Source organism: Somniosus microcephalus, chromosome 28 (genome assembly GCF_052327205.1).
Source record: "Somniosus microcephalus isolate GS21.2 chromosome 28, FLI_Smic_1.0, whole genome shotgun sequence".
NCBI classification, from domain to species: Eukaryota; Metazoa; Chordata; class Chondrichthyes; order Squaliformes; family Somniosidae; genus Somniosus; species Somniosus microcephalus.
The window spans coordinates 9,162,275-9,188,755 of NC_141014.1; positions in this window are offsets into that span (position 1 = coordinate 9,162,275).

The window sequence follows — 26,481 nt, forward strand, 5'->3', positions numbered from 1 at the left end:
CAATGCATCAATTCAAGCTCTCTTAGACACCTTTCTGGATAACATATACACTCACAATAAAGAAGGCGTAAACCGGGCAGTTAGTAAACTAAACAATATTTTTGATAATTTGGCAACAAATGCAAACTTGAAAGCTCGCAAGAACAAACCCAAAACAAAAAACTATGAAAAATGGTTTGACCATGATTGCCATAACATGAGGAAAAAACTTAGAAAACTATCAAACCAAAAACACAGACATCCAGAAAATGAGGAATTACGCCTTACTTATTGTCAGACGCTAACACAATACAGAAACACACTCAGGACCAAAAAAGAGCAATTTATTAAGAATACACTCAGCTCCATGGAGGAATCCATTGAGTCGAATTGTTTCTGGGACAACTTGAAAACACTACACAAAAAACAACACGACGATTTGTCCATTCAAAATGGGGACACATGGGTAAACCACTTTGAAAAATTATACCAGAAAAACACACTAGGACCAGAGCAACACCAAATACGCAAAAAACTTGAAAAGCTTGAAATGGCCATAAAAGATAACCAAAACCCGCTAGACGCCATAATAACAGAAAAAGAACTTCTTGAAAAACTCAAGGACCTGCGACCAGGAAAAGCTTGCGGGACAGACGGCATACTAAACGAGATGATTAAACACGCAGACGACAAACTGAAACTGGCTATCCTAAAACTCTTCAACTTGGTTCTGAGTGTCGGTTATTTCCCTGACATCTGGAACAAAGGACTCATAACACCCATATACAAAAGTGGGGACAAAATCGACCCAAACAACTATCGAGGCATCTGTGTAAACAGTAACCTGGGGAAGGTATTCTGTAGCATCATAAACAAAAGACTTATAAACTTCCTTAAAGAGCACAATGTCTTGAGTAAAAGCCAAATTGGATTCCTGCCAAACTATAGAACATCCGATCATATCTTCACCCTACAGACCCTAATTGACAAACACGTTCACCATAACAAAAGCAAAATCTACGCATGCTTTGTAGATTTCCAGAAGGCTTTCGACTCCATCTGGCATGACGGTTTATTCCTGAAACTTATCGAAAGCAGGGTAGGAGGTAAAACATATGATGTAATTAAATCAATGTATACAAACAATAAATGTGCAGTTAAAATTGGAGACAAACAAACAAAATACTTCCCACAGGGGCGGGGGGTGACGCAGGGCTCGCCAATCTCACCGACACTCTTTAATATTTACATTAATGGATTGGCAAAACTACTTGAACAATCTACAGCACCCGGCCTCACCCTATATGAATCCAAGGTTAAATTCCTCCTCTATGCCGACGACCTGGTTCTGCTGTCACCAACTAAGGAGGGTCTACAGCAGAACCTGGACCTGCTGGAGTCGTACTGCCAGACTTGGGCCCTGACAATAAATCCCCAAAAAACCAAAGTCCTTGTGTTCCAGCAAAGATCCAAACAACATGGACCCACAATAAATTTCACAGTAGGAACAACCAAAATTGAACAAACCACTCACTACACATACTTGGGCTTAAAAATCAGTTCTACGGGAAACTTCAAACTGGCTGTGAATGAACTGAAAGAGAAAGCAAGAAGGGCTTTCTATGCCATCAAAAAATCAATCCAAATAGAAATCCCAATTAGCATTTGGCTCAAAATTTTCAAATCAGTAATTGAACCAATTGCACTCTATGGCAGTGAGGTCTGGGGACCACTAACACAACAAGATTTTGCAAAATGGGACAAACACCCAATTGAGATCCTACATGCGGAATTCTGTAAAAGTATCCTCCGGACTCAAAGGAAAACAGTAAACAACGCATGCAGGGCGGAACTAGGCCAATACCCATTAATAATCACTATCCAAAAAAGAGCCACCAAATTTTGGAATCACCTACAAATGAGCAACCCCCAATGCTATCACTACGACGCCCTGAAATGCCAAGAGCTGACCATAAAGAAGAATACCCTCAGTCAACTAGTCCTGGGACTCAATAAAGTAACTAATAACAATACTAACAATAACCAGCCCCAGGACAGTGACAGGGTAACACAAAGAATTCGACCCAACACAATCGTCGCTAAGCAAAAGGAAAAATATCTGTCATATTGGGCAGAAACAACAAAAACCCAAAGCAAACTCAATTGCTACTTGGCCCTAAACAGACAATACAACATAGCTGATTACCTGACCATGGTAAAGGATAACAAACTGAGAAGAACCTTGACAAGGTACAGACTTAGTGAACATAGCCTAGCGATCGAAAAAGGCAGACACAGGCAGACCAGGCTGCCAAGAGAAAACAGGATATGCTCTCACTGCAGTCAGGGAGTAGTTGAGACAGAGATGCACTTCCTCACAGCCTGTGGAAAATATCAGGGCATCAGAGAGAATTTCTATCAAAAATTCTCACAAATATGCCCTGAATTCAGAAATCTGACTGACAACCAAAAACTCCCATTCCTACTGGGGGAGGAGAGAAGCTGTGTAACACTGGCGGCACACTATGTTACAGCTTGCCATGAACAGAGGGACAACCAGTAAACTAAGACAAGAATATATATAAACAAGGCGAAAATATATTTATAAACTCAGGGATATACCTGTTTATACACTGTATGAATGGAACCGCGTTTATGTGTTCAACCATAAATGTATTTTGATGCTTTGGCAACATAAGATGTACCTTATCATGCCAATAAAGCGATTTGTATTGTATTGTATTGTATTGTGTGGGGGTGGGCCTGTTGGTTTCGTGCTGCCTCCCACAGTTGGCAAGCCCTGTGGGGAAGTGTTGACAGCAGCAACTCCCAGAGTGGGACTGACTGAACGTTTCCTTCCTCCTTCCCCCCTGCTCGGTTCCCCCTCGCTCAGACCTGTCAACTTTCCCTCCTCTGGAGCCAGACTCACTCGTTTAGCTTCAAAATGTGATCCGTTCTTTATTCATTCTCGGGATGTTGGCATCACAGGCAATGTTCCTCTAAATTTTTTGGGTGCACGGCGCCTTTAACGGGCTGTGCGACCCTTTCAAATTCCTGCACAAGCTCGGTTTTTCCATTCAAAAGCTGGTGAGCGGCCTGCGCGGGACCTGTAGACCGCAGCATGACTGCGCAACTTCACGGGAACATTGGTCGCTGGCAAGCCCACCGTCTATTGCCCTCCCTTTCTTGCCCTTGAGAAGGTGGTGATGGGTCTTCTTGAACCGCTGCAGCCCGAGTGGTGAAGATGTTTCCACGGTGCTATTGGGTAGGGAGTTCCAGGTTTTTGACTCAGTGACGATAAGCGAACAGCGTTATATGTCCAAGTGCTGAAGACCAGGGGAGTGCAGTCTGGAGAAAATCCACGGCACCGTGGAGCAAATGAATGCACAGGATTCATTGCAAAGTGTAGAAATGCAGTGGTCTCCTCCACCCTCACCTCCAACAACAAGTGCGAGGAGCTCATGGACTCTCTAAGATTGAGACCATCCGATCAGCTGCCTCTGCCACTTCCCTCTCTTCCCCGAACTTACCGGGTCAAACTTCCTCTAAGGTTCCCCCCATGCCCCAGCCCTGAACTCGCATCTTTCTCTCGTTTCTCTCCTATTTCCCCTCACGCCCTCTCCAAGCTCATCTTGTCCATGGACCCACTTCCTGCTCCCTCGACCCTATTCCCACTAAACTGCTGACCACCCAACTTCCCTTCCTGGCCCCCATGTTAGCTGACATTGTTAACGGTTCTCTCTCCTCAGGTACTGTCCCCCTCTCCCTCAAATCTGCCGTCATCACCCCTTTCCTCAAAAAAACAACCCTTGACCCCTCCATCCTTCCAAACTACCGCCCCATTTCCAACCTCCCTTTCCTCTCCAAAATCCTTGAACATGTTGTTTTTGGTCACCTGTCCTAATGTCTCCTTATGTGCCTCGGTGTCAAATATTGTTTTATAGCCTTCCTGTGAAGCACCTTGGGATGTTTTACTACTTTAAAGGTGCTAGACATGTTGTTGTTTTCAGGGTGATAGACAGGCGTTTCTGCAACTGATGACGTGAGTTACACATGGTGTGTTGCCTCCCTGGTGTCAGGGTGAGGGACATCACTGAATGGGTGCAGAACATTCTGCAGGGGAAGGGGAACAGCCAGAAGTCGTAGTCCATGTGGGAACCAATGACATAGGAAGGAAAAGGGTTGAGGTTCTGCAGTCAGATTTTCAGGAGCTTGGGAGGAGGTTACAGAGCAGGATCTCAAAGATAGCAAACTCGGGATTACTTCAAGTGCCACGCGCCAGTGAGTATAGGAATAGTCGGATAAGACAGGTTAATGCATGGCTGGAGAAATGGTGCAGGAAGGAGGGCTTCAGATTCCTGGGGCATTGGGACCAGTTCTGGGGCAGGAGGGACCTGTTCAAGGTGGACGGGTTGCACCTCAAAGAGCTGGGACCAATGTCCTCGCGGGGAGGTTAACTAGTGCTGTGGGGGAGGGTTTAAACTAATTTGGCAGGGGGGTGGGCACCAGGATGAAACATTAGAGAGGAGAAACCAGGTGCACAGAGAACATGGAGAGCAAATATCCCTAGAGGAAAGAATAGTTCAGAAGTAGGAGGGATCAGGCAGGGGGTAAGTGCGAGGCAGACTAAGATGGGTTTGGAGTGCATGAGTGTAAATGCCTGGAGCGTGGTCAGTAAGGCTGGCGAGCTGCAGGCACAAGGCACCACATGGGACTATGATATAGTGACAATAACAGAGACCTGGCTCGAAGAAGGGAAGGATTGGGAACTTAATATTCCTGGCTACAGGTATTCAGGAAAGATAGGGGAGGGAAAAAAGGAGAAGGCTGGCAGTATTGATCAAAGAAACTTTTATAGCACTTGAGTGGGATGATGTAGTTGAAGGGTCAAAGACAAAATCTATTTGTTTAGAATTAAGGAACAATAGAGGAGTTATTACACTACTGGGTGTATACTATAGGCCACCGAATAGTGGGAAAGAGATAGAGGAGCACATTTGCAGGCAAATTACAGAAAGATGCAAGATCTATAGAGTAGTGATAACGGGGGGCTTGAATTCTCCTAATATAGACTGGGATAGTAACAGTGTAAAGAGAAAAGAGGGGGAGGAATTCCTGAAATATGTACAAGAGAACTTTCTTGATCAGTGTGTTTCCAGCCCAACGAAGAAGGTATCAGCGCTGGATCTAGTTCTGGGGAATGAAGTGGGGCAAGTGGAGCATGACTCAGTGTGGGAGCATTTGGGAAACAGTGATCACAATATCATTAGGTTTAGAATAGTTATGCAAAAGGACAATGAATAATTAAATGTGAAAATATTCAACTGGAGGAGGGCTAATTTCAGGGAGTTGAAACGGAATCTGGTCCTGGTGGTTTGGAATCAACAACTGGTAGACAAAACAGTCATTGAACAATGGGAGGCCTTCAGAGAGGAGATGGTTTGAGTACAGAGTAGACACATTCCCATGAGGGGGAAAGGAAAGACATCCAAAGCTCGAGCTCCCTGGATGACTAAAGATATAGAGGTTAAAATGGGACAGAAAAAGGAGGCTTATGACAAATGTAAGGTTCATAATACAATTGCGAACCAAACTGAATATAGCAAGTACAGAGGAGATCTATAAAGGGGAATAAGAGGGGCAAAGCGAGAGTATGAGAATAGATTAGCGACTAACATAAAAGGGAACCCAAAATTATTTTTATAAAGACATAAATAGTACAAGGCTAGTCAAAGGAAATTAGGGAAAAGGAAATCTTCTAATAGAGGCAGGGGGCTTGGCTGAGGTACTAAGTGAGTACTTTGCATCTGTCTTCACTAAAGAAGAGGATGCTGCCAATGTAGCAGTAAGGGAAGAGACAGTAGCGATCTTGGATAGGATAAAAATAGATGAAGAGGATGTACAGTAAAGATTGAGGTTTACATGAAACCTCAAAGTAGAAAAATCACCCGGTCCGGATGGGATGTCTCTAGGTTACCAAGGGAAGTAAGGGTGGAAATTGCAGAGGCTCTGGCCACAATCTTCCAATCCTCCTTAGATATGGGGGTGGTGCCAGAGGACTGGAGGATTGCAAATGTTACACCCCTGTTTAAAAAAGTGGGGAGGCATAAACCCAGCAACTACAGGCCAGTCAGCCTAACATCAGTGGTGGGGAATCTTTTAGAGACAATAATCTGGGACAAAATTAATTGGCATTTCGAAAAGTATGGGCTAATAAATGAAAGCCAGCACAGATTAGTTAAAGGCAAATCATGTTTGACTAACTTAATTGAGTTCTTTGATGAAGTAACAGAGAGGATTGATGAGGGTAGTGCAGTTGATGTTGTGTATATGGACTTTCAAAGGATGTTTGACAAAGTGCCACATAATAGACTTGTTGGCAAAATTAAAGCCCATGGGATTAAAGGGACAGTGGCAGCGTGGGTACGAAATTGGCTAAGGGACACAAAGCAGAGAGTCGTGGTGAATGGTTGTTTTTCAGACTGGAGGGAAGTGTACAGTGGTGTCCTCCAGGGATCGGTGTTAGGACCACTGCTCTTTTTGAAATATATTAATGACCTGGGCTTGGGTATACAGGGCATAATTTCAAAGTGTGCAGGTGACACAAAACTCGGAAATGTAGTAAACAATGAGGATGATAGTAACAGACTTCAGGAGGACATAGGCAGACTGGTGAAATGGGCAGACACATGGCAGATGAAATTTAACGCAGAGAAGTGTGAAGTGATGCATTTTGGTAGGAAGAATGAGGAGATGCAAAATGAACCAAATGGCACAATTTTAAAGAGGGGTGCAGGAACAGGGAAACCTGGGGGTGTATGAACACAACAACTTGAAGGTGGCAGGACAAGTTGAGAAGGCTGTTAAAAAGCATTTGTGATCCTTGGCTTTATTAATAGAGGAATAGAGTACAAAAGCAAGGAAATTCTGCTAAACCTTTATAAAACAGTGGTTAGGCCTCAGCTGGAATCATGGGCTAAAAATTCGGTATCGCCGCGCCAGGTCTTTAGTGCCCGAAATTTAGCGCTGGGCCGGATTCCCCTAGTGCCCGCCTGAAATTCAGTAGCGCCACCCCAAGACGGAGGCGGGCGCTATTGGAGGGTTTGGCCGCCTCGTTTGGGGCGAAGAATGTCAGTTTCCGGCGCCCAGCTGCCGCTGCGGCAACTGATGCGGTGCGGCAGGCTGGGGTACTGCAGGCCTCCTCCTTCTCTTAAGGAGGAGCTGCCTGCAGCCGTGAGATCGCCGCTGGATTCCCCCGTCAAATGAGCCCGGCACCATGGAGAAGTGCCGGGCTCGCGGGAGTCACACACCAATGCCGCGGGGGGGGTGGTGCAGGAGTCCGGGGAGGGAGGTGCTGCCAGGCGGCCGCCGGGAAAGCGGCCGGCCGCCCCTCCACCTTTATGTGCCGGCCTTTCGGAGCTGCAAGGCACCGTTTTGCAAACGCTGTTTGCGGCCGCGACAGGCGAGGCGGCCGCAACTGAATTTGGCCATCGGGACGGATTACCATTGGAACCGGGGCGCTGCGCATACCGATGACGTCATCGGTGGCGGCGCAGCGCTACCGGCTAACGCCGATGTTAGGGACCAACTCAATTTCGGGCGCTAAAAAACTTCCGGCGCAAACCACTTTATAGCCAATAAGTGGGCGCAAACGCGACTGAATTTCTAGGCGATTGTGTTCAGTTCTGGGCACCACACTTTAGGAAACATAGAAACATAGAAACATAGAAGATAGGAGCAGGAGTAGGCCATTCGGCCCCTCGAGCCTGCTCCGCCATTTAATGAGATCATGGCTGATCATCCAAATTCAGAACCCTGTCCCTGCTTTCTCCCCATATTCCTTGATCCCTTTAGCCTTAAGAAATATATTTAACTCCTTCTTGAATATATTTAATGAATTGGCCTCTACTGCCTTCTGTGGTAGAGAATTCCACAGGTTCACCACTCTCTGGGTGAAGAAATTCCTCCTCATCTCTGTCCTAAATGGCTTACCCCTTATCCTTAGACTGTGACCCCTGGTTCTGGACTCCCCCGCCATCGGGAACATCCTCCCTGCATCTAGTCTGTCTAGTCCTGTTAGAATTTTATAAGTTTCAATGAGGTCCCCTCTCATTCTTCTAAACTCCAGCGAATATAAAGGAATCCAGGAAGGATGTCAAGGCCTCGGAGAAGGTGCAGAGAGATTTACTGGAATGGTGCCAGGGATGAGGGACTTTAGTGGAGTGACTAGAGAAACTGGGGTTGTTTTCCTTAGCGGAGAGTAGGTCTGGTAGTGTAGTGGTTGATGTTACTGGTAATCTGGAGACCTGGACTAATGATTCTAGTGTCACACGAGTTGTGTATTTGAATTTTGTTTTGGTGTTTTTACAACAGTCCGACAGCTTCATGGTCACCATTACTGATACTAGCTTTTTATTCCATCTTAATTGTTAAGATTAATCAGTGGTTTAAATCAATTTCAGTTCAGCAAGAGGTGAAAACCTGCTCCAAATGCTGAACAATCAGACATTTCCTGATTAAAAGCCTCTCATCTTTATTCCACAATAGTTTATTGTACATTGACTGTTTCCTGTTTATACCCTGAAGATATGGATTACATTTTTAATAACAATTTTGTAAATAAAGTAAGGAAAATATTGATTTTTTTTGCCAAGAAATTGCAGCGAGCTTTGCAGTAGTGCGGATGTGTTGCAGTTCCGTGCTCTTCCAACAGATGTCCTCGCATTCCTTTGCCAACAAACTCCCAGTTTCACATTAATCCAACAGAGGTGTGGAGTCTGCCTGGACTTCCGATCACCAGACACGTGGTGATGGGAAAGGCCATTTGCCCTTATTAATTCAACCCTCCACAACATCCCTATACTGCCCATTACTGCATCTGATTGCTTCTTAAATGAGTAAAGGTGTCCGCTACCCAGAGTCCTCTCATACAGCAGCAAAGTACTGCGGATGCTGGAAATCTGAAATAAAAGCAGCATTTACGCACATGCATTTCAAACCCACATTAGACTGCCTGCCTTTGCCCCCTGTCTGATCCCTCCTATTTCTGAACTATTCTTTACTCTAGGGCTATTTGCCTCTCCCAGTTCTCTGTGCGCCTGGTTTCTCCTCTCTAATGCTTCATCCTGGTGCCCATCCCCCTGCCAACTTAGTTTAAACCCTCCCCACAGCACTGGTTAACCTCCCCGCGAGGACATTGGTCCCAGCTCTGTTGAGGTGCAACCCGTCCACCTTGAACAGGTCCCTCCTGCCCCAGAACCGGTCCCAATGCCCCAGGAATCTGAAGCCCTGCACCATTTCTCCAGCCATGCATTAACCTGTCTTTTCTTACTATTTCTATATTTACTAGGATCACAAGAACTGGCTGTTCCCCTTCCCCCTTCAAAATATTCTTCACCCTTTCAGGGAGGCAGCACTCCATGTGGGACTCATATCAGCAGTTGCATTGTAGGATTCGCAAAATTGAACTTTATATTATAAAGGGTCGAATGGCAGAAGAGGCCATGATTTTAAAGACTGTTTTAAAAGAAGCCTAGGAAAAAGGGGCATTCAAAATGGCCGCCAGACCCCGTGACCAACTTATTGGGACACTTTAAAATGGTTCCTGCAGTCCTCAGACAGCTTTGTGGATTCAGCCCACAGTAAGTTCTGGAAGCCATTTCTGAGAGAACAAAACCAGACACCCACATATACATATAGATTGGATGCAGATCCAGTCAAGATCGGCCTGTAGATAAAGGCCATCTAAATGTTTAACCAGACAAAAGGGAACAGTTTCATATTCATGAGAAGAGCATCAAGGGCCCGTTAAGGACATCACCAGGACATTTTAAACAATGAAGGTGATTCCAGACCAGAGATGGCCCGTTACCGGCCATCCAAGAACAGTTTAAAATATAACAACTACCCCGTTGTGCTCCCAGCCCGCCAAAATTAAAACAAAAGACTAACCTGATTTGTCGCGAGATAAGGGCTTCTGATGAGAAGTATATCTGGGAACCCAGGGGTAGAAAGAAAAAAACACGGCCATCGTGGAGAGCGGTCCTCGTGGGGCTACCATCGTATTGGTGGCATCATCGCTAGAAGAAGGAGAAGAAGACGGTTTGAGCTGGCGTCCCCCCCCAGGGTAAAACATCGGGAGATCATCGACCAACCCCGGGCCGTTGACGAAACAGGAGGCCATCGACCCACTCCGGCTCGGGAGAAGAGACAATAAGAAACTGAAGAAATGATGAGGGCCAGCCCGAGGCTCCTCTGACCGGGGTCGAGCAAATGATCCCCGACCCCGCCGACATCCAGACCAGCCGGTGTCCAGCCGTCCCCGACCCCCACCTCAGGAGAGAGGTGTGGCGCAGCTCGCTGGGGCCCCACCAACCACGTGGGGCGCCTAAAAGGATCAAACGCAGACCTGTTTCAAAACCTTACACTTCCTAGTTGGATTGGCGAGCATGTTTCTGGCCCTTCATAATCAGATCTAGATAGGTTTAAGGGGGTGGACATTTAAGGGTATAATTAACATGAGTTGTTGTCCCTCGATGTTCCGTGTGTTTTCCCCATTTCATGATGATCTTTGTAGAGTATAATATGCCTGTATTTGCCTTAGTTAGTACTGTGCTGTTATGATTTGTTTGTGTTTTCCCCTCCCATGTACCCTCTTATTTGCTTGCATTTTGATTTGTTTTACATTATGCAATAAAATTCCATTTCGTTTCATCAAACTTGGTCTATAAGAGTTTTCTCTACATTGTAGTTCCTGCCTCAAAGTCCAGAGTATAGAATCTAAGGGGCGAGTGGGTCGAACCATTCAAGGTTTTACTGTGCAAGAGAGAGAGGCATCTGGAGAGAGAAACCTCTGCGATCTAAAACCCCTTACAGCATAAATGCCTGTCTATCCCCGACCAATGTTTCCAGTAAGCTCCAGGGATCCCGCACAGCCGGCTTGCTGGCCTTTCAATACAAAAGCCGCGCATGTGCCAAAAAAAATTAGAGGAAACATTGCCCCTCGACTGTCAAATCCCCTACGGCTATGACCACTGCATTTCTACACTTTGCTGTGTCCCCCTGTGCAGTCATTTGCCCTACAGTGCAGTGGATGTGCTCTAGACTGCACTCCCCCGAGGTGTTGTCACCCTCAGCACTTGGAAATATATCACCGTTCCTTCATCGTCGCTAGGTCAAAATCCTAGAACTCCCTCCTTAACAGCACTGTGGAAACAGCAGTTCAAGAAGACCCATCACCAGCTTCTCAAGGGCAAGTAGGGACGGGCAATAAATGCTGGCCTTGCCTGCGACGCCAACATCCCGAGAATGAATAAAGAACGGATCACATTTTGAAGCTAAATGAGTGAGTCTGGCTCCAGAGGAGTGAAAGTTGACAGGTCTGAGCGAGGGGAAACCGAGCAGGGGGAAGGAGGAAGGAAAAGTTCAGTCAGTCCCACTCTGGGAGTTGCTGCTGTCAACACTTCCCCACAGGGCTTGCCAACTGTGGGAGGCTCCTCTACCTTTCGAAAGGTGGAGGAGCCTTGTGGAGAAGACTAACTCCACTCACTCCAGCAGGAAAGCAGGGCGCCATTGCATCCCACTTGATACAAACATCAAAGGCTCCGGTGGACAAAGAATTGAGACACCAGGTGAAGCGGCAGCTTTCGACAAACTTGATGGCGGCACCAAGATCGTCAACTACATCTGACCCATTCACCTTGGATAAACTAAACGCAGCCCTGTCGACAACCAAACCTGGAAAAGCTGCTGGTCCAGATGGTGCTTTCCCAGAATTCCTAAAAGCACTGGAAACCAAAACGAAGCGATGGTTGACCTCCTTCTTGTCCGAGGTACTGGCAACCAGTAAAATTCCACCTGTCTGGAGGGAGACTAAAAATAATTGCCCTCCTGAAACAGGGGAAGACTGCTTGTGAAGCCATGGGCTGCTTTTCAAGCTCAACACCATTTTACCCTGCAGAACAATGATCCATCTTCTCAACTCCATGCTTAGCAACCGACGTTCCAGTGTGTACACTGGCACCCAGAAGAGCAGATATAGGACATTGAACAACGGACTCCCAAAGGGTTCTGTCCTGGCACGCATGTTATTCATCGTTTACACCAGTGACCTGCCGGAAACAGAGTCCCACAAGTTCGTATGCGCTGATGACATTGCCTTGGCCACGCAAAACATGAATCTGTCCGTCACCGAGGAGACCCTGACCAGTGGTTTACCGAGGATGGAGGCCTACTTCCACCGATGGCAACTTCGGCCAAACCCGCAAAAGACCGTCACCTCGACATTCCAGCTCAACACCCTCAAGCAAACCAAGCTTTGAAAGTCTCCTTTTGTGACGCAGAGATGAACCATGCCAAAAAACCCTCCTATTTAGGTGTTGCGCTTGATCGCACACTGTCATTTAGACAGCATCTCCAGACCCTTGGGAAGAAACTAAAGAGTAGGGTCAACTTGAGCCAGAAACTGGCCGGATACACATGGGGAACAGACACTCAAACCCCCCATACGGCAGCACTCGCCCTGGTGTACTCTACAGCGGAGTACTGCTCTCCGGCATGGCTATCAAGTCCGTGTGTCAAATCCATTGATGTCCAGCTGAATTCTACTATGAGAATTATCACCGGTACGCTTTTATCGACACCAACACCTTGGCTGTCCGTGCTTGTAAACACCGCTCCACCACACCTACACCGCGAATGTGCAGTCTCCAGAGGAAGTATTAAGGGGTTTAGCATCCTTGAAAGTCGATAAATCGCCAGGGCCGGATGAAATATATCCGAGGCTATTAAAAGAAGCAAGGGAGGAAATTGCGGAGGCTCTGACCATCATTTTCCAATCCTCCCTGACTACAGGAGTGGTGCCAGAGGATTGGAGAACTGCTAACATTGCACCATTGTTTAAAAAGGGAGGAAGAGATAAACCGAGCAATTACAGGCCAGTTAGTTTCACCTCGGTGGTGGGCAAATTACTGGAATCAATTCTGAGGGACAGTATAAACCTTCATTTAGAAAGACACAGATTAATCAGGGACAGTCAGCATGGTTTTGTTAAGGGAAGGTTGTGTCTGACTAACTTGATTGAATTCTTTGAGGAGGTAACAAGGAGGGTCGATGAGGGCAGTGCGTTTGATGTAGTCTACATGGATTTTAGCAAGGCTTTTGACAAGGTCCCACATGGCAGGCTGATCAAAAAAGTAAATGCCCATGGGATCCAAGGGAAAGTGGCAAAGTGGATCCAAAATTGGCTCAGTGGCAGGAAGCAGAGGGTGACGGTTGAGGGGAGTTTTTGCGACTGGAAGGCTGTTTCCAGTGGGGTTCCACAGGGCTCAGTACTCGGTCCCTTACTTTATGTGGTATATATTAATGATTTAGACTTCAATGTAGGGGGCATGATAAAGAAATTTGCAGATGATTCAAAAATTGGCTGTGTGGTTAACAGTGAGGAGGAAAGCTTCAGACTGCAGGAAGATATCGATGAACTGGTCAGTTGGGCAGAAAAGTGGCAAATGGAATTCAATCTGGAAAAGTGTGAGGTAATGCATTTGGGGAGGGGCAACAATTCATGGGAGGATATTGAGAGGTGTGGAGGAACAGAAAGGCCTTGGAGTGTATGTCCACAGATCCTTAAAGGTAGCAGGACAGGTCGATAAAGTAGTTAAAAAGGAATACAGAATGCTTTCCTTTATTAGCCGAGGCATAGAATTTAAGAGCTGGGAAGTTATGCTTGAACTGTATACAACACTAGTTAGGCCACAGCTAGAGTACTGCGTGCAGTTCTGGTCACCACATCACAGGAAGGATGTGATTGTACTGGAGAGGGTGCAGAGGAGATTTATGAGGATGTTGCCAGGACTGGAAAACTTTAGCTATGATTGGATAGGCTGGGGTTGTTTTCCTTGGAACAGAGGTGGCTGATGGGAGACTTGATTGAGGTGTATAAAATTATGAGATGCCTAGATAGAGTGGATAGGAAGGACCTATTTCCCTTAGCAGAGAGGTCAAGAACCAGGCGGCCTAGATTTAAAGTAGTTGGTAGAAGGATTAGAGGGAAGATGAGGAGAAGCTTTTTCACCCAGAGGGTGGTGGGGGTCTGGAACTCACTGCCTGAAAGGGTGGTAGAGGCAGAAACACATCATCACATTTAGAAAGTACTTGGATGTGCAGTTGAAGAGCCGTAACCTACAGGGCTACGGACCGAGTGCTGGAAGATGGGATTAGGCTGGATAGCTCTTTTCCAACTGGCACGGAAACGATGGGCCGAATGGCCTCCTGCTGTGTGGTAATTTTTCTATGATTCTATGAATACAACCGCTACACCAGCAAAGACATGCCGATCCAGGCCGACTTGAGCAACCTACCACCAACCCGTCTCAAATCTAGAAGGCCATTTTGGACCATCGCCGAAGCCCTTCAGCGATCTCCCCTCGGCCTTGACGACCGATGGCGAAATGCTTGGAAGAACTGTGACATGGATTTACAAAAGGTAAATCGTGCTTGACTAATCTACTGGAATTTTTTGAGGATGTAACTGGTAAAATAGATAAGGGAGAACCCGTGGATGTGGTGTATTTGGACTTTTAAAAGGCTTTCGATAAGGTCCCGCATAAGAGGTTAGCGTGTAAAGTTAAGGCACATGGGACTGGGGGCAAGGTATTGACTTGGATAGAAAGCAGGTTGGCAGGCAGAAAGCAAAGAGTTGGAATAAACGGCTCTTTTTCTGAGTGGCAGGCAGTGACTAGTGGGGTACCGCAGGGATCGGTCCTTGGACCCCAGCTATTCACAATATATATTAATGATCTAGACGAGGGAGCTAGATGTAATATCTCCAAGTTTGCAGATGACACAAAGCTGGGTGGGCGTGTGTGCTGTGAGGAGGGTGCCGAGAAATTCCAGTATGATTTGGATAGGTTGGGTGATTGGGCAGAAGCATGGCAGATGCAATATAACATGGAGAAATGCGAGGTTATCCACTTTGGTGTCAAAAACAGGAAGGCAGATTATTATCTGAATGGCAATAGATTGGGAGAAGGGGAAGTGCAACGAGACCTGGGTGTCCTTGTGCACCAGTCGCTGAAAGTAAGCATGCAGGTGCAGCAGGCGGTTAAGAAGGCAAATGGTATTTTGGCCTTCGTAGCGAGAGGGTTTGAGTACAGGAACAAGGGTGTTTTGCTGCAGTTGTACAGGGCCTTGGTGAGACCACATCTTGAGTATTATGTGCAGTTTTGGTCGCCTCATCTGAGGAAGGATGTTCTTGTCATAGAGGGAGTGCAGCAAAGATTCACCAGGCTGATACCTGGGATGGCAGGAATGACGTATGAGGAGAGATTGGGTCGATTGGGCTTATACTCGTTGGAGTTTAGAAGAATGAGAGGGGATCTCATTGAAACTTATAAAATTCTGACAGGACTGGACAGACTAGATGCAGGAAGGATGTTCCCGATAGTTGGGGAGTCCAGAACCAGGGGAGACTGTCTAAGGATAAGGGGTAAGCCATTTAGGACAGAAATGAGGAGGAATTTCTTCACCCAGAGAGTGGTGAACCTGTGGAATTCTCTACCACCGAAGGCAGTAGAGGCCAATTCATTAAATATATTCAAGAAGGAGTTGGATATATTTCTTAAGGCTAAAGGGATCAAGGGATATGGGGAGAAAGCAGGTACAGGGTATTGAATTTGGATGATCAGCCCTGATCTCATTGAATGGCGGAGCAGGCTCGAGGGGCCGAATGGCCTACTCCTGCTCCTATGTTCTATGTTTCTATGACATATGGAATGGATTCCTTATAGAGGACACCACAATATAACCTGAAGGATCAAACCTTCCTCGCAAACAGTGGACAACCATCAACCACCTCAGAACCGGTCATGGTAGATGCTGCCACCTTCTCCATCGATGGAAGATTAAAGCATCCCCATCATGCGACTGTGGAGCTCCTGATCAGACCCTGGAGCACATCATTGAGCACTGCCCTCAGAGGAAATTCACAGGCAGCCTACAAGATATCCACGCTGTTACACCGGAAGCTTTGGCCTGGATATCTGACTTAGATATTGACATTTGATTTGCTTTCCTACTACCATAGGAAAGAAGGAGACTGTAGGAGGCGACACACAACCAGGAGACCCGCCCACCACACGGCTTCCCCAATCACATGCCTCGGATAGGTTTGAGCGGCATTAACAACAACCAATAAACAAAATGCAAAGGCGGGGTTCTAATGTGATTGCCATTGTGGTGAGCCAATCAGCGGCTTGGTGTAAACCCCTGGGTCTGCGATGTGGGGGCCAATGGCTGAATATATGCAAATAAGGAAACAAATTCAACGTGCAACCACAAATTGATAAGTTTTAAATATTAATCTAGTGTTTTCTAAGCTTTATTTTACAGTCCACATGTTGGGTCGGGAGAGCGGGAGGCTCCGCTCGGCGGTGCAGAGAGCCCCGCAGACGGAGAAGATTGTCAACCAGAGTCTGCCGGATCTGCACAACCCTCCACTGGGAGCGCCGACCCTCATCTGTGTGAATTCCTGGAGACCCGCTATCTGGATCAACAAGTGAAGACGACCAAGAAGCTTGTAGAGACTGTGACCCCTGCCTTGTAGGCATGAGGGCTTGTGACTTTGGACAAAGAGCTGAATGAGCTCTGTAAATGTGATTTACTGTAAAATGTTCAATTTAAAAATAAAAAAACAACAAAAAAAAAGGAGAAATATGTCCTTATTGAGTTTGTGCTCCGATAAAAATCCAGGCAAAGCCTTGGTAACAGGCAACATTTCATCATCATATCAATACGTTAAGGCCCATGTATCAGTACGTAGTCGCTTTGATGTAAAAGAGGCGAGGCCTGAGGGACCCAAGTGGAAGCTGCATTGTTTTGTTGGTATGAGTGATCGTTGTTGTTGTAAAACAATTTTTGGAGTGGGAGATGGTGGGGGCTCCCTCTACTCCATGTGGTGGGGGAGACCAGTGTTGGTTACTCCTGCTCCGTCTCCCTTCACCTGCGGTAGAGTATAAAGTGAGATCACAGCTATCAATAGTTTGGTGATATGCTGGCACTGTTTGGTGACAGTTAAACATAGAAGATAGGAGCAGGAGTTGGCTGTTCGGCCCCTTGAGCCTGCTCCGCCATTCAATAAGATCAGGGTTGATCATCCAACCTCAGTACCCTGTCCCTGCCTTCTCCCCATATCCCTTGATCCCTTTAGCCTTAAGAAATATATCCAACTCCTTCTTGAATATATTTAATGAATTGGCCTCTACTGCCTTCGGTGGTAGAGAATTCCACAGGTTCACCACTCTCTGGGTGAAGAAATTCCTTCTCATCTCTGTCCTAAATGGCTTACCCCTTATCCTTAGACGGTCTCCCCTGGTTCTGGACTCCCCAACCATCGGGAACACCCTTCCTGCATCTAGTCTGTCCAGTCCTGTCAGAACTTTATAAGTTTCAATGAGATCCCCTCTCATTCTTCTAAACTCCAACGAGTATAAGCCCAATCGACCCAATCTCTCCTCATACGTCATTCCTGCCATCCCAGGTATCAGCCTGGTGAATCTTCGCTGCACTCCCTCTATGACAAGAACATCCTTCCTCAGATGAGGCGACCAAAACTGCACATAATACTCAAGGGCCTAGAAATTCAGTTGCGTTCGCCAGCCGTTAACGCCATAAGAGGGGTAGATTTCCAGCGCTAGGCACTTAGCGCCCGGGCGCAGGCCGATCTGCGCCTACACCCAACTTCAGTTGACATTTAGCGCCGGCGCAAAGTGTTTGCGCCCGCTCAGCTGCGCGCGCAGCTTATGACGTCATTTCGTCGTGCAACGCTGTTTGTGCACCCCAAACCGGAAATTCAGTGGCGCCCGCCCAATGTGGGCGTGGCGCTGTTAAGAACTGTGAAGTGGAACGCAGCAGAGGCCCTGCGGGCCTCGGGGAGCGCTAATTAAAGGGCACTTACACTGAACTATAAAGGCCAGCCATTTTGCTGCAATGACTTCAGTGCTTTGGATTTCTGTACAGAGACCAAGGAACAGACCTTCCTGATTTGGGACAACATAGGAGAGGTATTTTTGGCTTCTGGCCAGAGCTTGGAAATTTGACTCTTGTGATTTCACTGTTTGCAAGTTTATTATGGGGGCTGCATGGGGTTCCAACCCTCAGTTCCAGCATTATGTGCGAAGGGCTCGCAGACGCTGTGTGAGAGGGGCAGCCATGCCTGGACGCAGAGGGGCCATCAGGCGTCGGCAACGTAGGCCTTACCCACTCAGGGAATACCGGCAGCAGGTGTCCTATCTCACCATGACTGCCGCGCATTGTGTTAAGAGGCTGCGCTTCAGAAGGGAGGTGGTTGCAGAGATCTGCCAGCTGCTTCACAGAGATCTGCGTCCACAGCTGATGTGCAGGACCTCTCTGTCGGTGGAAGTGAAGGTCACGGTGGCTCTGAACTTTTATGCAAGCGGCTCCTTCCAAGCCGCTGCTGGGGACATAGCGAACATCTCCCAGTTCGCCATGCATCGCTGCATCCGGCAGGTCACCGATGCCCTTTTCGCAAGGAGACACCAATTCATCTCCTTCCCCATGACCCTAGAGAGGCAGGAGCAGCGTGCAGTCTGATTTGCCAGGATCGCCGACTTCCCCATGGTGCAGGGCGCCATTGACTGCACGCATGTGGCTATGCGGGCACCTATCGACAATGCCGAGGATTACCGCAACCGGAAGGGCTACCATTCCCTCAATGTACAGCTGGTGTGTGACCACAGGCAGCGCATCCTAGCTGTCAATGCCCGCTTTCCAGGAAGCAGCCACTATGCATTTATCCTGCGCCAGACTACTGTGGCTGACATGTTCGAGGCACAGCCTCCATCAAGGGGATGGCTTATTGGGGACAAGGGCTACCCTTTGTGTACATGGCTCATGACCCCGCTCCGCGCGCCCAGGACCCCTGCAGAGGAGGCATACAACGAAAGCCATCAAGCCACAAGGAACATCATAGAGCAAACGATTGGCGTCCTCAAGCAACGGTTCCGCTGCCTGGATCGTTCCGGCGGATCTCTACAGTATTCGCCGGATAGAGTCTCCCAGTTCGTCGTCGTTTGCTGCATGCTGCACAACCTGGCTATCCGCAGGACTCAGGCACTGCCACCTCACATTGGACCACCACCTCAGGAGGACGAGCAGGAGGACCATGAGGAGGAGGAGGAGGAGGAGTACCAGCCCAGGAGGGAGCCACAAGGTCCAAGGGCCGTCCGCCGGCGGCTTATTGAACGGCACTTCTAGGCCCCCTGTCAGGGAATGGCTTGTGGCAATGAACGCACCTGAATGCAGCCGCTCCGCAAGCCCTCAGCCGGTTAACGCAACAACCACTTGAAACATGACACCTGGACAAGCTGAATAAATAAAAAGCTTTATTTAACAAACTCAGGGCCCTTCCCACATGAAACAGAGAAACAGACAAGACCCCCAAAAAACAGTCAAAAACATCTCTCACTCCCACAACCTGGGGAGGAATAACAAAACTTGTCAATAACATTTGCCTTCATCCTCGGCCTTCCCAAAATAAGCCCCCCCCCCAGAACACAAACACCCCCATATAAAAAAACATTTGCCTTCATCTTCGGCCTTCCCAAAATAAGCCCCCCCCCCAGAACACAAACACCCCCATATAAAAAAAACAGTTGGCAACACACTCTACTTGGTGTGCCGAGAGGGCGAGTCCTTGTGCAGGCTTCTCCGGCCCCTGCCCGACCTGTTGCTCCGCCTCAACCTGGGCCCTGTGGGTGTGGCAAGGCTGGGGGAAGGCTCCTGAGGGGCACACTGCGTGACGGCAGATGCCCTTGGGGGTCGGCCTAGACGAGGTCCGGCCCTGGAGGGGCCGGCTGCTGACTGCTGCAGCTGTGGCTGGGCAGCATCAGTCTCTGCATCAGCTCGTCGCACCTTGGCTGGGGGAGTGGCAGTGGCGGCTGCAGCAATGGGGGCAAGTTGGCTGATGCCAGGCGCTCGCTGGTCGCCAGAGACACTGGCACTCGGCCGGGCTGGCACTGCAGCAAGCGCAGCAATCTGGTGGAGGCCAGACCGCTGTGCTGCAGCAGGGCGGCGGGTGTCCTGGCGATGCTTCCGTGACACCGCGAGTGTGGCAGAAGTGAGTGCCCGAACTGCCCTGGTCTGTGCCCGCATCAAATCAGCCAGTGTCTGGACGGCACCACTCATGAACTCGCGACTCGCGTCCTGTGCTGCCGTGAGTTGGTCGACACCCCTGGCCTGTGCTGCCGCGAGTTGGTCGACACCCCTGGCCTGTGAGTCCCCGAAAGCGGCCACACTATGAGCCAGGGACTCAATGGCCTGAGGCATCTGTCCCACAACCCCCATGAACTCGTTGCGGCGCCGCTCCGAGGCCGCGGACATTTCATCAAGGAGGCGCACCTCCTGGGCGAGGACCGTCTCCGGACTGGAGGGCGGACTCTCCCTCTGGGGAGAAGGCCGCCGAGCTGCCCGACCCTTCCCGCGTGCCTGGACGCCACTGGGCCCAGCAACTGCCCTCCCCTGCAACACTTCCCCCCTCTGGGGAGAAGGCAGCCGTGCTGCCCGACCCTTCCCGCGTGCCTGGACGCCACTGGGCCCAGCAACTGCCCTCCCCTGCAACACTTCCCCCCTCTGGGGAGAAGGCAGCCGTGCTGCCCGACCCTTCCCGCGTGCCTGGACGCCACTGGGCCCAGGAGCTACACCCCCCTGCAACACTTCCCCCGGCTCTCCTCCAGGCAAGACGTCTCCCCTCCATTGCCATCCCCTGGCGCGGATGAGGGTTCCCCCGATGTGCCGCCTTCCTCTTGGTCCTCGTCGTCCTCCTCTTCCGAGGGACTGGCACTCTCAGCTTCATGGACCTCCTCCTCACCAGCTGAAAGCAGGAAGGCACAAGAGTAGCTTTAGAGTGAGGACAGGGTGTCAGCGAGGGAGGCATGAGTGGTGGCATTATGCGCATTGGTCGGACAGTGGCAAAGGATGTAGATCTGAAGCGCAAGGGGAACGAGAGAGGTCCAAACGGTCATGTCCTTACCATTGGGGCCCAGCACAGGGTCCGCATCACCAATAGCAACGGGGCCAACCACCCGGCCACGCATGAGTCGAGCCACGCGCTCCTCCAGCTCACTGAGCTCCTGGAACTGGGCACGGCCTCCCCCGGTGACATTCCGGCTCTTCATATTCTGGGCCAGCTTGGCCTGCAAGAGAAAGGACGGCCTCTAAGTACAGTGTGGTGCCCTGTTGTTGTGTGCACTGCCTCCCATGGTGGAATAGCTTGGCCAGTGTGGTGCCCTGTTGTTGTGTGCACTGCCTCCCATGGTGGAATAGCTTGGCCAGTGTGGTGCCCTGTTGCTGTGTGCACTGCCTCCCATGGTCGAATAGCTTGGCCAGTGTGTAAAGTGCAGAAAGTGCTATTGATGATCATGCCAGTGCCATAGCTGCGGGAGGAGGGATGGCCATTAGGCCTTTGAGGTCCCTTTGCCCATAATGTGAGGTGCACATGCAAGGATGAGGAGGACACTGGAAAGGCTACTCACCTTGACCAACCGAGTGAGGTCGTTGTACTTCTTGCGGCATTGGTCACCAGTCCTGGGGACATCGCTGGTGGCTGACACCCTGTGGGCGATTTCCCTCCAGGCTCTCCTGAACTGCCTCCTGGGAGCCTTCTTGCCACTGTCCGGGCACAAGATCTCTCTTCTCTTTTCCAAACCCTTAAGCAGCACCCACAAAGCAGGCTCTGCGAAGCGCTGCGCTCGTTCACGGGCCTTCTGCATGGCTTCAGGCGCTATTTGGGTCCACCAGCAGTGTTGAGGCCTAGCTGCAGGGCTCCACTATCCAGGGCATGGCAGCAGACAAAGTCGACCCTTCCCCCTTTAAGAGCTGGCCGGCGTCAGGGTGTCTGCTGTCAATCAAAACATGACTGCACCTGCGCTGCGCCCGGCCTCGGCGTTATCAGTCCGCACCGCCGGCTTAGCGCCTAAAGATAGGAGTGCAACGCCAGTTTCAGCGCTCGCCCAAACTCCTTGGCCAAATCTACTGAATTTCGGCGAAGTGGCCTACACTTTCCGGCGGGCGCTAACTTTAGCGACCGCCCGACTTTAGCGCCCCAAAAGTGGCGCGACTGAATTTCTAGGCCAAGATGTGGTCTCACCAAGGCCCTGTACAACTGCAGCAAGACATCCTTGTTCCTGTACTCAAACCCTCTCGCTACGAAGGCCAACATACCATTTGCCTTCTTAACCGCCTGCTGCACCTGCATGCTTACTTTCAGTGACTGGTGCACAAGGACACCCAGGTCTCGTTGCACTTCCCCTTCTCCCAATCTATTGCCATTCAGATAATAATCTGCCTTCCTGTTTTTGCCACCAAAGTGCTTAACCTCGCATTTATCCACATTACACTGCATCTGCCATGCATCTGTCCAAATCATACTGGAGTTTCTCGGCATCCTCCTCACAGCACACACGCCCACCCAGCTTTGTGTCATCTGCAAACTTGGATATATTACATCTAGTTCCCTTGTCTAGATCATTAATATATATTGTGAATAACTGGGGTCCTAGCACCGATCCCTGCGGTACCCCACTAGTCACTGCCTGCCACTTGGAAAAAGACCCGTTTATTCCAACTCTTTGCTTCCTGTCTGCCAATCAGTTCTCTATCCAAGTCAGTACCTTGCCCCCAGTCCCATGTGCTTTAACTTTACACGCTAATCTCTTATGCGGGACCTTATTGAAAGCCTTCTGAAAGTCCAAATATACCACATCCACTGGTTCTCCCTTATCTATTCTATCAGTTACATCCTCAAGCAATTCCAGTAGATTAGTCAAGCATGATTTACCTTTTGTAAATCCATGTTGACTTCGTCCGATCCTGTCACTGTTTTCCAAGTGCTCTGCTATTACATCTTTTATAATGGACTCTGGCATTTTCCCCACTACCGATGTCAGGCTTATATAATTCCCCGTTTTCTCTCGACCACCTTTTTTGAATAGTTGGGTTACATTGGCTACCCTCCAATCCATGGGAACTGTTCCAGAGTCTATAGAATTTTGGAAGATGACCAGCAATGCATCTACTATTTCTAGGGCCACTTCCTTAAGTACCCTAGGATGTAGATTATCAGGCCTTGGGGATTTATTGGCCTTCAATCCTGTCAATTTCCCGAACACCATTTCCCTACAAATACTGATTTCATTCAGTTCCTCCCTCTCATTAGACCCTATGTTCCCCAACATCTCTGGGAGGTTATTTGTGTCCTCCTTTGTGGAGCGGGTGCTCCGGTTTCCTCCCACAGTCCAAAGATGTGCGGGTTAGGTTGATTGGCTATGATAAATTGACCCTTAGTGTTAGGGGGATTAAATACGTGGGGTTACGGGGATAGGGTGGGATATGTGTCGGTGCAGGCTCGATGGGCCGAAATGGCCTCTATCTGCACTGTGGGGTTTCTGTGATTTCTGTGACAGTATGTATTTAATTGGTCTACCATTTCTTTGTTCCCCAATATAAATTCCCCAGATTCTGACTGCAAGGGACCTATGCTTGACTTCACCAATCTTTTTCTCTTCACATATCTATTGAAGCTTTTACAGTCAATTTTTATGTTCCCTGAAAGCTTACTCTCATACTCTATTTCCCCCCTCTTAATTAATCCCTTTGACCTCCTTTGCTGAATCCTAAACTGCTCCCAATCCTCAGGTTTGCTGCTTTTTCTGGTCAATTTATATGTCCTCTCCTTGGATCTTATGCTATCCCTAATTTCCCTTGTTAGCCACAGTTGAGTCACCTTTTTTGTTTTATTTTTATGCCAAACAGGGATGAACAAAGACCCAGCTCGCGCCTCATACCACCGCAGTTTCCTTTATTTAGATTCAGGACCCTAGTCTCTTAGTCAAATACTTCACTCTCCATCTTAATGAAGAATTCTATCATATTATGATCGCACCGCTGCAAGGGGCCTCGCACAACAATATTGCTAATTAATCCTTTCTCATTACATAATACCCAGTCTAAGATGGCCTGACCTCTAGTTGGTTCCTCGAAATATTGGTCCAGGAAACCATCCCGTATACACTCCGGGAATTCCTCCTCCACAGTATTGTTACTAATTTGGTTAGCCCAATCTATATGTAGCTTAAAGTCACCCATGATAACTGCTGTGCCCTTGTTTCCGTAACCCCAATCATATCATATCTGTTTACCTCTATTTGCGCAGCTAATTCATCCACCTTATTACGAATGCTCCTCGCATTAAGACACAAGGCCTTCAGGCTTGTTTTTTTAACACTCTTAGACCTTTTAGAATTATTATTTACTGTGGCCATGTTTGAGTTAAACCCTTGATATCTCAGACTGCCACTTTTGCTTTTCTCCTTCCTGTCTTTTGCTTCTATCCTTGTTTCCTTTTCCTCTGTCTCCCTGCACAGGTTCCCAACCCCCTGCCATTTTAGTTTGAACCCTCCCCAACAGCACTAGCAAACACTCCCCTAGGACATTGGTCCTGGTCCTGCCCAGGTACAAACCGTCCAGTTTGTACTGGTCCCACCTCCCCAGAACCGGTTCCAATGTTCCAGGAATTTGAATCCCTCCCCCTTGCACCATTCCTCTAGCCACGTATTCATCTGCAATATCCTTCTATTTCTACTCTGACTAGGACGTGGCACTGGTAGCAATCCTGAGATTACTACCTTTGAGGTCCTATTTTTTAATTTACCTCCTAACTCCCTATGTTCAGCTTTTAGCACCTCATCCCAGTTTTTACCTATATCGTTGGTACCTATATGCACCACGACAACTGGCTGTTCACCCTCCCCTCCAGAATGCTCTGCAGCCGCTCCGAGACATCCTTGACCCTTGCACCAGGGAGGCAACATACCATCCTGGAGTCTCGTTTGCGGCCACAGAAACACCCATCTATTCCCCTTACAATAGAATCCCCTATTACTATAGCTCTCCCACTCTTTTTCCTCCCGTCCTGTGCAGCAGAACCACCCATGGTGCCAGGAAGTTGGCTGCTGCTGCCTTCCCCCGATAAGCCATCTCCCTCAACAATATCCAAAGTGGTATATCTGTTTGAGAGGGGGATGGCCACAGGGGACCCCTGCACTACCTGCCTGCGCCTACTACTCTGCCTGGCGGTCACCCATTCCCTTCCTGCCTGTGCAGCCTTTAACTGCGGTGTGACCAACTGATTAAACGTGATATCCATGACGTCTTGAGCATCGCGAATGCTCCAGTATGTATCCATTCACAGCTCCAGCGCTTCATTATCAACCACACGGCCAATTTTTATATCATCTGCAAATTTCTTAATCATACTTCCAACATTCAAGTCCAAATCATTAATATATACCATGAAAAGCAAAGGACCCAGTACTGAGCCCTGCGGAACCCCACTGGAAACAGCCTTCCAGTCATAAAAACACCCTTCGACCATTGCCCTTTGTTTCCTGCCTCTGAGCCAATTTTGGCTCCAACTTGCCACTTTGCCTTGGATCCCATGGGCTCTTACTTTCGTGACCAGTCTGCTATGCGGGACCTTATCAAAAGTTTTGCTAAAATCCATATAGACTACCTCAAATGCACTACCCTCATCGACCCTCCTTGTTACCTCCTCAAAAAATTCAACCAAGTTAGTCAGACACGACCTTCCCTTAACAAATCCACGCTGACTATCCCTGATTAATCTGTGTCTTTCTAAATGAAGATTTATCCGGTCCCTCAGAATTTTTTCCAATAACTTTCCCACCACCGAGGTTAGGCTAACTGGCCTGTAATTACTCGGTCTATCCCTTTCTTCCTTTTGAAACAACGGTTACAGCACGGAAGAAGGCCATTTGACCTGTCAAGCCCGTGCCGACTCTCAGCTAGTCCCGCTCCCCCGCCCTTTCCCCGTAGCCCTGCAAATGTTTTTCCTTCAGATTCTTATCCAACTCCCTTTTGAAAGATAAGATTGAGTCTGTCTCCACCACCCTTTCAGGCAGTGCATTCCACATCCTAACCACTCGCTGCATAAATAATGTTTTTCCTCATGTCACCTTTGGTTCTTTTGCCAATCACCTTAAATCTGTGTTCTCTGATTCTCGACCCTTCCACCAATGGGAACAGTTTCTCTCTATCTACTCTGTCCAGACCCCTCATGATTTTGAACACCTCAAATCTCCTCTCAATCTTCTCTGCCCCAAGGAGAACAACCTCAGCTTCTCCAGTCTATTCACGTAACTAAAGTCCCTCATCCCTGGAACCGTTCTTGTAAATCTTTTCTGCACCCTCTCTAGGGCCTTCACTTCCTAAAGTGTGGTGCCCACAATTGGACACAATACTCCAGTTGGGACTGAACCAGTGTTTAATACAGGTTCATCATCATTTCCACACACTTGGACTCTTAGGGCTGGATTTTCTCAGCCCCGAGGAGGCGGGTTTGGAGGTGGGACTGCCGGTAAAGTTGCAGAATTTGGGGACGGGTGGCAAACCCGCCCCCAACCCGCCTCCGTG